Source organism: Corapipo altera, unplaced genomic scaffold, assembly GCF_003945725.1.
Source record: "Corapipo altera isolate COAL_440 unplaced genomic scaffold, ASM394572v1 60, whole genome shotgun sequence".
Taxonomy (NCBI): domain Eukaryota; kingdom Metazoa; phylum Chordata; class Aves; order Passeriformes; family Pipridae; genus Corapipo; species Corapipo altera.
The window spans coordinates 3,699,125-3,711,299 of NW_020884912.1; the positions used below are offsets into that span (position 1 = coordinate 3,699,125).

At 42.5% G+C, this 12,175-nt stretch overlaps 1 protein-coding gene across 6 annotated transcripts in view; it reads left to right on the plus strand.

Moving 5' to 3' along the window:
• ATXN1 (ataxin 1) overlaps positions 1-12,175 on the plus strand; it is a 164,751-nt gene that overhangs the window by 104,871 nt on the left and 47,705 nt on the right. The window contains exon 2 of one of the 6 annotated variants that reach the window (XM_027654149.1): positions 7,514-7,639. The exons of 4 other annotated variants lie outside the window; for them this stretch is intronic. The gene's annotated coding sequence lies outside the window, so the exon portion shown is untranslated. The remainder of the gene's footprint in view (positions 1-7,513; positions 7,640-12,175) is intronic. One more of the 6 variants, XM_027654151.1, reaches the window with a different exon arrangement.

Below are 12,175 nucleotides of genomic sequence, written 5' to 3' on the forward strand. Positions count from 1 at the left end.
TTTAGTTTAGGGATTTGAGTCCTGGTCCTTCCAAGGGATTTGTGTGGACAGGTTTGGTCTTGCACCTGCCCAACAGTACAACATCAGTTTGGTGAACGGGGACTTTTCAGAAGCTAAGGCAAACTGAAAGAGAATGCAATTTCTTACGGAACAGTGAAGAGGAGAGAGAGTTTACCTTTAAATTTTGATAGAGGAACGGGGTTGTGCTTGGCTCCTCTCCCTTAAATACCTTGGTCTCCAGAGCTGTCAGTGTGACATAGCTCTCAGCGGAAAGTTACTTAAAATAGAGAGGAATAAAGGAGCGAGAAAGATGCTTGGAGAAAAATTGCTTATGTTTTGCTAACAAACCATAATATACCAAGTATTGTTTTAGAGATCAGGGTAAGCACCAGAAAAATTGCAGCAGGTCAGCAAAATATTCAGAGATTCCCTTGCAGATCTAAGAGGCAGAGGAAGTGAGCAACAGACAACTCAGAGCTGAGCCTGACATTTGCAGACCGTGTATCGGTGGGTCTGGGTTGTAACTGTAAAGGTAAATGGGACACCGATACGGATGAGGTGGCACTAAGTGAGAGCAAATCAGCTTCTCACGGCAGCAGCTCCCTTTAGGGCTCATCAGGTGTGCCAAGTGTGAGACAAGCATCTTGGATGAGATATAAATGATTCAGCAGTAACTGTATTTCAGGAGTAAAGAGCAGGCACCAAAAGGTTATAGGAGAATCGGGCAGAAATGTAAGAAGCTGAGGGATGATCATGAGGATAGAATCATGCAGCAGGGGGGAGAACCCACTCACCAGTCTTGAAATGAATAAAAACACGTGTTTCTGTGTATCATAAACAATCTTTGCCTTTTACACGTGCACACATTAACACATCTGTAATTACCAGCAGACTCACCTCAAAGAAGACGGTGTTACTCTTACTTTGCCATCACATTTAAATATTCCTATTTGTGAGAAGAACTGAGAAGTTCTTCTGCATTTCCTGGCACAACTGTGTACTGAAGACTGCTTTAGCCAGTCTCCTCCCTATCCTTTCACCTTCCAAACTGGGATTTCTGTGCACACTTGGGGACAGACTTCTTTCCTTGTCTGAAAGACTTTTCTAATAGAAAAGTTTGCACGTGTTCTTATGTAAGAGTTGTATGTGTGCGGGAAGAATTGTCAAATATGAAAATTACACTTTCTTTTCATCTTTTTCATTGAGTTTCAGAATTAATTTCTAAAGCTTCAGTGCACATTGGAAAGTTGTTAAAATAAAAAGTTTAAAAATTGTGGATTTCAGATGTGGTTTTCCTTGTTTTTTTTCTTTTTACCTTAAAACAATTGAAAAAACAACTGCATCATATTTTTCTGTAGGAAAGAGAATAATTCAGTTCCTGTATTTACTTCCAGGAAAGAAACAAATGCTTTTGAACATGGCACATGCAGTTCCTTGTTTCATAGTGAGAGGGGGCTTTTTCAAGCATTTAAAAAGCCGGAGGTAAAATTATTAATGTAGGCACTATCTTGTAGCTGTGGCATCAGCAGATCTCCACTCCCCTTTTAGTATCACTAGGAGCTTGTTTGATGCAATATGAAGAGAAAAGTAAAATTGTGCTAGTGATTTTCATAAGAAAGTAGATGATATTTGTAGTTCATCTCAGCTCAGTCCTGCCTGAGTTCAGCAGCAGCAGAAATCAGCAGAGTTTGGTGTCTGTTCCTTTCTGGGCTTGGTCCTGGGTCTGTTTCCATATGGTTTATGCTGGTTTGAGTATTACTGGAGTTGCTTCTCAATATGGAAGGGGAAGGACAAGGAGCATGCCCACCTTCATATGTGCTGTCAAAGTGAGGAGAAATGTCAGGCTTTTGGTATATTGTGCTAGACTAAGCCAGACCAGCATCTCTGGTTTCCCACCCATGACAGCACACCAAAAAAGAGTAATAAAAAATCTGTCCCGATCTATTCTCTCATAGGAGCACAGTTCACAGCCTTCAGATAGAAAAAGAAAAAAAAATTACCTGGTTGAACAGAGCCAGTGCCAGCATGACCTATCCACGTGGTTGGGAAAAGTGCCTCAGGATTGAGAGGAGGGAGCATGACTGGAGTTTAAAATCTTTTATCTTTGGCTCTAATGCAAACTGAGTAATCCTCATGGTTTGGCCGCCTGTGCATGTGTGTTGGAGCAGGGAGGGTGGAAATTTCTGTTTTTAATGGAACTGCTTGGGAGACATCTATTTGCTTGCTGCACAACAGAGGGTTGGTGCCTGGTGCTGTGTGTGCAGCCCTGCATGGTGGTATTGAGCTGGCGCCACTGCCCTGTGCAGCCCTCTGTTACATGGCCTTTTGTGGTAGACTGGGAAAGGGAGCAGGGAGAAGATGTGTGCAAATCCACATCTGTTTCAAAACAAACCCCACTATTCAATTGCGTTTCCTGACAGGTTGTATTCTGGGCAGTTTCATATATTGCATGATGTGGAGATAGTGTTCCCTTCAGGCGTGTTGGACTGAGTTGCACTCTTCCCCTTTGTGCAGTGTTGCTGGTTTGTTAGCTGCAGATTAGAGACAAAAGCTTTTACAATTAGTTTTTTAATGGGAGAGAAGAGGAGTGACATTGTGACCCGCTAACAAATGTGGCTGAGATCGTCTGGATTTCAGCCCACACTGGGGAGAGTGAGGTCCCGTTTCCTGGGGATTAGTCCAGAAAACCACCCCTTGTTATCAGTTCTCACCATTTCACAAGCCCAAGTGAGAATATTCTGGTGTTTCCAGGTATTCAAGAAGCGTATGCCTTCCAGTTGTCCAACTAAAAAAAATTCCAGATAGGATAGTGCGGGGATCATTTCAGAGTCTGCTGAAGCTGAGATTTCCTAAGCGCAGTATTTACAAGCCCTCCTGCTAGGGAAGTGGAGGAAGGAGCTTCTTTCCAAGAAAAATGTAGGCTGGGTAATCTGACATCACTCAGAGTCACATCACCCTACACCCACCAGAATTCAAAGATAGAATGGAAATGGCATAATCTGTTCTCACGGTAACACTAATAGTACTGCTCCCGCAGTTCATTGTGCGTTGTCCCCACCCGCCATAGCCACAATTAACATTTCTTGCAGTGACTTTGAAAAGTGTTGCCATAACAAGGTTGCTGATCAGCAACTACAAAAATCTTAACAAGGTACCTAATGGAGCTTTTTGTTTCCATTATTTCTGCTTAATATATTCTGAAAAAGTCAGGAGGTTTTAACCTTGCCTTCAACTGCAGTACCCTGGCATGTTTAATAGAATACCACTTCATTTGTACTGAAGCTAGTGTTCTTTAAAAGGGTTTGGAGACCCCTCTAATGTAGTCAGTCAAATTGGTGCCTGGAGCCAAAGAAAACGTATACCCGAACACATGTTTTTGGTCTTGAGCTAAAAAAATGCACTTCATGTTGAATAGTCTCCTCCAAGTGCCGCAGTTAATAAGCCATGTTGTGTTTTTACTGGAAAAGTATGCTTCTAGCCAAGCATTCTTTGCATTTTTCCCAGGATTTAGTCATAAAATCACTTTAGACATATTGCAAGTATGAAATGTGTGCGCATCAGATAAAGGGCAGCAATTCTTGTTTTGCTGTAAAGCTCCATAGAAACATTTTTATCACCATCAAATGCATTACCCCAAGAAGTCTGGCCCCTTTCTTTACTGTTAACATTTAGCTGTATAAGAATGCTAACGGAGGCCATGCTAACAAACTGCTTGGTGATCGAACAGACAGCACCATCGCTATGAGTTTGATACCATCAGAATCCAACTGCTTTTACAGAGTCTTAGACACAGACATCCAGTGCTAATAGCTGGCCAGCGTGCAGATCTGCATCTTCAATCCTGGCTGCGTAATTCTGCATGCATAAAAAAGCAAGAAACCTGAAGACTTTCTGCACTATTTTAAGCGTTATTATTTCAAGAAATGGTTTACGCAAGCGAGAAAAGCCTCTAGCACAGTCAGCAGCCTCAGCCCTTCGAGGCTGTTGCATCTCACAGCACACTCTCGCAGCCCCCTCTGGCTGATGCTCGCAGCATAGTTGCTCTGCTCTGGAGCCAGTCCCCAAGCCCTGCTGATGGCTGGAGGAAAACATTCCCGGGGGCGAGTGGGGCAGAGGGGAGTGAGATTCCTGGAGGGAACCTCTGCGAAAGTCAGCAGCAGCAACGTTTTAAAAGTGTATGCGCGGTTTTATGTATTGGAATAGAGTGATCTAGCTATCAAACATATGTTCACACATACAGAGTATACAGAGTAATGTGTATATACCACCTCAACGAGCCAATCTGTGTTCTGAAGAGAAGAGATATTTAAAGCAGCTCTGCAAACTTCATAGCTCTGGGAGAGACTAGCTGGGCTTGTCTCTACAGGGACTTGCAGTAAAGCTGGTCTGATCTTCATGTCTTTGTGTATGCAATTTGAGTATCTCTTCATGGGTAGCTATATATATGCTAAGAAACAGGCACGTGGATTAGGAGTACAGATGAAGGGGAAAAGTCCAAGGGACAAAAGAGGGTTACCCAGTCCAAAATCTGACTTGAACCCCATGAAGGTGTCATAGAGCAACGAAATGTGGAAGGAGGTCATCTAAAAGCCATCATACAGGCTAAGAGAGCACTGGGGGCACTGAATCATCACCATCTCATATCTTCCTTCGGACCAGCATCTTTTTCCTCACTTTCTGTGGCAGGCACCTACCTGCCCAGTTTGAAGAGCAGGCAGGAGCCAGGAGAAAGGCAGGACTGACTATGCTTGGCCTTTGCACAGAGATATAGAGTGGAAGTAGCAGGGTGACATGTACTTGTTTGGAGTTAGAAAGCCCTGCTGTGCACCAGTTGTGGTGTACGGTGCTCACCACCTGCCCACGGTGAGTCATACTTTTTGACAGATGATTAAAACTTCAGTGCTGTGTTATTCGTTCTTAATCATCTTGGGAAAAGATTAGCTGATAGGTTTGGGGCCTTTTGCAACTAGCACATTTGTGGGTGAAATTTTTACTACAGTGTAATATGTCAGGGTAAATTTTACAGACGTCTGTGGATCCAGGTTAGATATCACCTGGTGCAGAAGTCTGTGATGGGAAAGTCCAGAAAATGTTTTTGAGTGTGCAGTATTCCCATATACAGTGTACAACAGAAATGTTGATTCTAACCCGTTCCTTCTGCCATGGGAGCACTCTGTGAAGGAGCTGTCTCTGTGGTTTTCAGTTGGCCAACAAGACTGCTCCCCTCTACTACTGTCTTCCTGGGAAAAAGCTGTATCCTAAGCCTAGATGCCCTGAAGGGGAAGAGATGGGACACAGGATCATCAGAGAGGAAGCTGGTTCACTGCAGTCATCTCTGCTCCCTGGCATCCTAGCCAGGATGTGTCTGTTGCAGCCTTCTGAAGGAGGGCAGCTCTCCAGGGAACATCTCTTTCTGCTGGCCAGCCTCCACCGACTGGAGCGAAGTACTAGCAGAAGTCAGAATAAGATCTTGAAGGCAAATGTCTCAACAGTAGTGAGAGTAGTTGGATTTTCCTTCACGGGGTGATGCACCGGAGATTCAGTTGCAGGTCTGTGTGTGGCTCACCAGAGATATCACACTGCATTCATTCTGGATCAGACAGGGCTGAGTTTTCTCCATTATAAACAAACTTCTGAATCTCCTTACTGGTTGAGTATCTGAAATATTTGAGCACTTTGCCTTTTTTTTGACTACTTGGCATTTTTTGCTTGCATGCACTGTAGCAGCTTTCATAGAGGAGGAACTTTATTTCACCACTGTCTTTCTAAATACCCTTTTCTTTTTTTTACTGTACCTAATCAATCTTGCTGTGTTACTAAGAGCAACATCCCTGCTGGCCAGTCAAAAAGCTGGAAGTCTTACATGGCCTGGTGTGTAGCCGGGCACAAAGCTCCCTTTCATGGCTTCGGCTGGCTGCATTATCAGCTGTACCGAGATCACAGTCCTGATAAAATGGTGTTGAAAGCACTGAGAGTTTCAGGCTTTGTGCTCTCTGCTGAAGGGATAATTTTAGAATGTTCTTCCCCTTGATAATAGTAATTTTACAGCAATGTAACTGTTGAATTTTAGAGTTAGATCAGTGTAAATGAAGGCAGAATCAGATAATTTTTTCTGAGGCAAAGAAAACTCTTCATATCAGCAGATATAAATGTATTAAAAAATCCAAATGTGCATACACACACAAAAATCTACATCTTCTTAAGGCAAGACTGTAAATAATTAATATAATAACCTGCTTACAAATTCAATCTAGGTATATTAAGTTAGTCAAGACATTTCAGATTAGTCCTCTTCTTTTTTATCTTGTTTTGCTTTCTGTAGCTACACGAATGCAGGTAACTTCCACCTGCCTGAAGAACAAGAAAGCATTTTTCCTTCTGGTTTGAGGGCTGCGTTTTCAAAAGGATCTTATACCTCTCTTCCAGGTTTCCAAGCATGTTTTTCTATGGGGTTTTTTGTTCGTATTTTTCAGTGTTTCCAAAAAGAATAATGCAACACCTTATATACACATTCTTAGGGGCAATTTTTGCAGCTCTTTGCAAATAAAGCATTTTGAGGCTTCTTGCAAGGTGATTGTACTAAACAAATGTAGTAAATAATCCTGAAATTGCGATGTGCCTCATTTACACTTGAATGGAATTACTTCGATGTGGGATGTCGCTGGTACAAGTGGCTCCAAGTATGCTGTTCAGTTTTATGTTCACTAATACAGGCAGCTTTATCTCTTGCTTGTATAAAAAGCATGACACTTTCAAAAGGATTCAAATCTCACTTGACTCTGCTCTTCTATGGATGATTGAAGTTAGGGACCTAAATAAAGCTGGTCCAATACTAAAAGGTGCTGAACAACTGCATCTTCTGATTAAGTAACAAGTAGATGCAGCTGCTTGGCACAGATAAAAATCAAGTTTTTTTCAGGTTCCTAAAAATGGATTTAGAAGCCTAATTAAAGTATACAAGGTTCAAAAATGCTGGTCCACACAAAGACCGTGTTTGGCAATGAACTGAGTGGGGACACAGATGCTCTGATGTTTGTGCAGAGCTACCTGCAGGCCCTTCATGGAGTAGTGCAGGACAGAAAAGGCCTTCAAAATGCTGAATTCACAGAGTTATGGAAATTCATCAGGGAATTTGAGGACCTGCAGTACCCAAAATTATTTTGCCTCTTGCAAACAGAGATCATGAGTTAGAATCCGCAAGTTTGGTCATGGAAGACTTATAAAGTGTGTTTTGCTTCTCTAGAACGTACTGACTGCCTCTTACAAACACCCTTTTGCATTCTGGCTTGCTTGTGGGAACTGTGGGTCATCTTATCAGAGGTGTACAGAAAGAACATAGTTCAGCTGTGGTTCAGGTGAAGAAACCAGGTTAAAATTTGGCCTTCTGTACCAAATGGCCATCCTACCTGGATGCAGGATCTAAAAAATCCTTGCCACAGTTTCTCTATTTGTAAAGGCTTAGCAATTTTGCAATAGCTGATTTTTTTTCTTTTCCTTCTTTTTTTTTTTTCAGTAGCTGAAGGTACAGTGATACAGTACCCTAAAACTTCCCTCGCATGGGCAATTCAATGAGTGTCTCAGAAGGCACTATATGTATTTGCATATGAACTGTGGAAGTAACACGTTTGCCAGAAACAAGGTGAGCCAGCTGTTGTTCTGTCTTCATGATCTAGAAATGTGTTGTTAGATCTGGTAGTGCGATGGCAAAACCTTCTGCTGTGTTGGTGATGTCCACCTAGTTCCCTGCTACTGCCAGAGGCTTGCCCTGGGCTGGGGACTGTTCCATATGCATTAAGGCAAGATCTCTGAGTCCTCCAAAAAGTAAGTTTACATTTACATTTAAAGGGAATAGAACAGTGATTCCTGTATGCAGCTTGTCAGCCAGCCCTCTGAACTTGTGTTAGATTTATTGCACTTATCTAATCTCTGAGCAAACCCTATGCACCAGTGACAGCAGCATTTAGATGCCATTTGCACAGCAGTGAAGTCTGAGACAACATGACATTTAAATTAGCGTTCTGCTCATTGATAGGTAAGGACAGATGCTGTAGAATGTAGTAAACCCTTCCTGCATCTGCTGCATTGTAGGATTCTGTGTGTACCGTTGTGATATGGCTAAGGGACCTGTTAAGTCATACCAGATAAATTTGGTTAATAAGCAGTGGCTTAGCCCACCATTCTTTTGGGTGTGTGTCATGTTAGACAGTATTTCCAGAGGCAGGACAGCAGGCAAACATCCGGCGAGTGCAGAGATGGACTTTGGGGATGAGTGTATGACACTGATTGATTTCAGGGGAAAGGTCCTCTGAGGATTGTACAACTCATCATGTGCTTAAGAGATTACTGCTATCACCTGTGTGTTTCTGAATAATGGAAGAGAAGTGCTCTTGGTCACGCAGCTGAACAGGTTCTTGAGCACCTACTGCCAGTATGTTGACATGGGTAAGTTATTCTGGTGGGACTGACATTGACTTATGACCTTGTATTATGGCAGAAGTCTTTTTCCCTCAGTGTTACCAGAGATATTGCATATCTCCCTTGGTTTTGCCCTTATTATGTCCTTTTTTGAAATTTGTGCCTGCTCACACAGCTGGGTTTAGACAGGGTATAATGTCCTCAGATCATAGATTATGAGGAAAAAATAAACACAAAGTTGCATACACAGCTTCATTTTAATTTTAGGAGAAGAGTTTGGAAGATCTGAGAGTAAAATTTAGCACAGAATTTTTAGATTAAAAAAAAGTATATATTCTTCACTTGGCTTGCCTTTGAGCATTTTGTTAAAAGTACTAAAAGAACTCTTTTAATGAAGCATAAAAATTGATTGTTTCTTGCCAGGAGGGATCATCTTCAATCTTCAGATACTAAAGACTTCATGAGAACCACAAGAAGAATATCTTCTTGAATCATTTACATTTTTCCCCTTTTGCAGGCTTATGTAACCATGCAGAAAATCTAATAATAAGTGTGCTATTAGTATCCAGTGTGGCACCTTCTGCAAAGTGAGGTGTCATGTTATTACAAATAATGGTGCAGAAATGTTGTAGATGTGGAGAACTTCCGTATGTGGCTTATTTGAGTAATCTTTATCAAAAAAGATCTTGCGCTAATTGAATCCGTCTTTGCCTCTGTTTTACTATTCTGTTTTATTGTTCGAGGGAGGAAGAGCCTGGCTGCTTGCTTTTGTTTCTGTGAAGTCTGGCATGCTATTAATGGTGTTGGAAGGAATAGGCTAGTAGCAGTACTGAGAAACCAGGTGTCTTGTGGTCTTTTATTTTTTACGTACTTGCCCACACCTTCTTTGTTCACCCACCCACAGTCTCTTGAGGTTTAAAGCTGACCTACAAGCATCCCTTTTTGTTCTGATCTCAAGTGCCTTCAACAGGGATTGTCAGCCTTGTGATGAACACTGTCACAGGCAAGGCTACCAGGCTGATCTACGTGTATAACCTTAATGCCAATGAGTTCAAACTCAACTTGGCTTCACAGTCCTCACTGTTCGGACTGCGGGCTTAGCTTTATTATGGGCAGACTACTGAGCAGCAGCAAGCAACCTGCAGGGTCTTTTCTTCTATTGAGACTTTGTCTTTTTTTTTTTCTTTCCTTTTTTTTTCCTGTTCCTGTCACCCTCATATTCTGCCAACAGCAATACCCACACCTAAAGCATCGCTCTGCTTTGCAGTGACTACAGTGTGATCACTCCATAGGCAGTTCCCTACATCCTGACATCTCTTCTACTGATTTTGTGCAAGTTGTGCACTCAGTTGTTTCTCCAGGTGAATATTTGGAGCATAAGTCCTTTCCTTTGTGGTTACTACTGTGTGCCTTGAAGACACCATTAAAAAACTATAATAACGACAAATGTTATGATAGTTTTGTGTAAATCACCTCTCTAACCTGAGTCCTGAAAGAAGGGAGAGCATGATAATGCCATTGATGTCATCTCCCTGCTCCTGGAGTGCCAATGCTTTTCTTACCAAAATGATTGAAATGCTGTTCCCCCGGTTGAGTTTTGCCAGTGAATGAGCCCTGCTGTGGTCATACCACAACCTGTCTCACTCAGTGACAAGCATTTATTCTTAAGAAGCTGACAGTCCCAAGTTTAACAATGAGTTTAAATCTGAGTGTGGCCCAAGGAACAAAGAATGTGACCATAACCTTGCCAGTCTCATCCCCCAGCAGTTTGCAGTAACCTACACTTTGGACTTGAAGGCTTTACAAGGTGGTGATTGATAAAGAATGGTTTGGGATAGTAGGTAACCTAACTGTTGCCATCAATTGCTTTCATAAGCAATAAGTCACTGAAAAAAAGAGTAACGCCCCCACCCCAAAGCACACAAGAAAGAACCTGGTTGTTTGCTGTAATCTAGCATGAAACAGCTAAGGAAAACAGTGCATTTTCCAAAAGCGTTCAGTACCCTGCATAGGAGTTCCAGCTTGGGATATTGAATGTGTCTGTTATTGTAACAGCTGATATCGTTCAGTAACATGTAAAAGATTGTGCACAGTGGTTGTGCTCTGGGGTTGTTTTACTGTTGTTTCCTCCTGTGTGTTTTCCTAGACAATTTAGCACTTTGTGGTAGGGACCTAATCCTGCAAGTTACTGAGAACCATGAAATCCCATTAAAGCCACTGCATTCAACTCCTTGACGAATTGTAGCTTTATTTGATGCAGGTTGTGGAGGTGCTTTGGCAATAGAAATAAAGCTATTTTTAAAGGTTGCTGTGTTGTAAGCTTTTATAAAGCTGTACTCGCACAATGGATCTTTCTTAAATCTGTACTTCTCCCTGCTAATCCTAGAGACTTATTTCTTTCCCCTTTGGTGTTCTTGCTTTATTTTTTTTTCCTTTTTCCTTAATAATGTATTTTCTTTCATGACTTCTCCTATTTCCTTAGCTTTACAGCCCTTCTCCTACTTGGGTGGGTCTTTTTATGTCTTTGTTAGCTGGGAATTGTTTCCCAGCAGTGGTAACTATGGAACTCCTGAGGTCTCTGCCACTTGAAATGCTCATTCAGAACCATATTGGATAATTTCCTGGCCCATTTCCCTTCTGTTTTACTTTTAAACAGGCGATAAGTTTGTTTACAGAAGCTAGGGCGGTAATGCCAACCTGAAGGAGGGTTGTATTCACAGGCCAGTAACGTGGTGGGAGGGCTGAGCTGAGTGACCGTGATGCTCTGTGCTTACACTAATGAAGAGGGAAGCTATTACAGTCTTCAGATCTAGCGCCCAGTACAATCTTGAGCCCTTTTTGGGAAAGCTTGGATTTTTCTGCTTTGGAGTCACTTAGCATAAGGTATTTGTACCATTGTCATATGTTTCCTTTCAATTTGTTTTTATAATAAGGATAGCAGTTTACCTCAAAACTATTATTCAGGAGTCATTTAGAGGTTTTCCAGGCCCCTTCTTTGAGAAGAAAACTGATTGTGAAACCTAGGCAATAGAAATTGTTCAGCTGAACTGGCAAAGCCATTCTCCAGTGTCCAGTTCTTGTAGAACTGTCTTTTTGGAGGAACCTCTAGGGACAGCAGTGCAGCTCTTCCCTGTAGTTGTAAGGTACAGACCTTTATATTGCAGATGTGTGGCTGTGCATCTGTTTGTGCCATGGAAAGCTTGGTGGTGGAAGTGTGCAGTAGCATTTCTGCAGGGGAAGATCCAGCCCCTTGAATGCTGGAAGGAAAAGATTGCACTATGTTACATTTCTTCTGTGCTTGGGTTTTTGTCCTTTTTGCTCCCTAGTTAGGCTTTATTGGCAAGAGGAGTGTGAGGTCAAGACTGTGCTGTTTATTTTGCTTCTCAGAGAACTGAATGATACAGCCTTGCCTTTCTGCAGCCTGCCAGGGACCAAACTTAATGGTCAGTGTTTTAATTTAAGCGACACCAGCCGGGAGGCAACTGGCGTAAAGGGTACGCGGTCGGTCAGCCCTTCCTTCCAGCGGTTTGCTGTACATCCAAGGCTATCGACCCCATGCTCACAGACAGCACATGTTTGGCCGGTGGCCAGAGGGGAGCTGCTGTGCCAGGAGACCTCAGACTTGGCTGAGCACCCACACCCGCTGCAGAATCCTCTCGTTGTGGGAGATGTGCTGCTCCGTGGTGGTGCGGGGACCATATTTTGTGTTTTCTGAGGATATGAAAGCTTGTCTGTGTGGCTCTGAGGAAGGCTGGTGGCA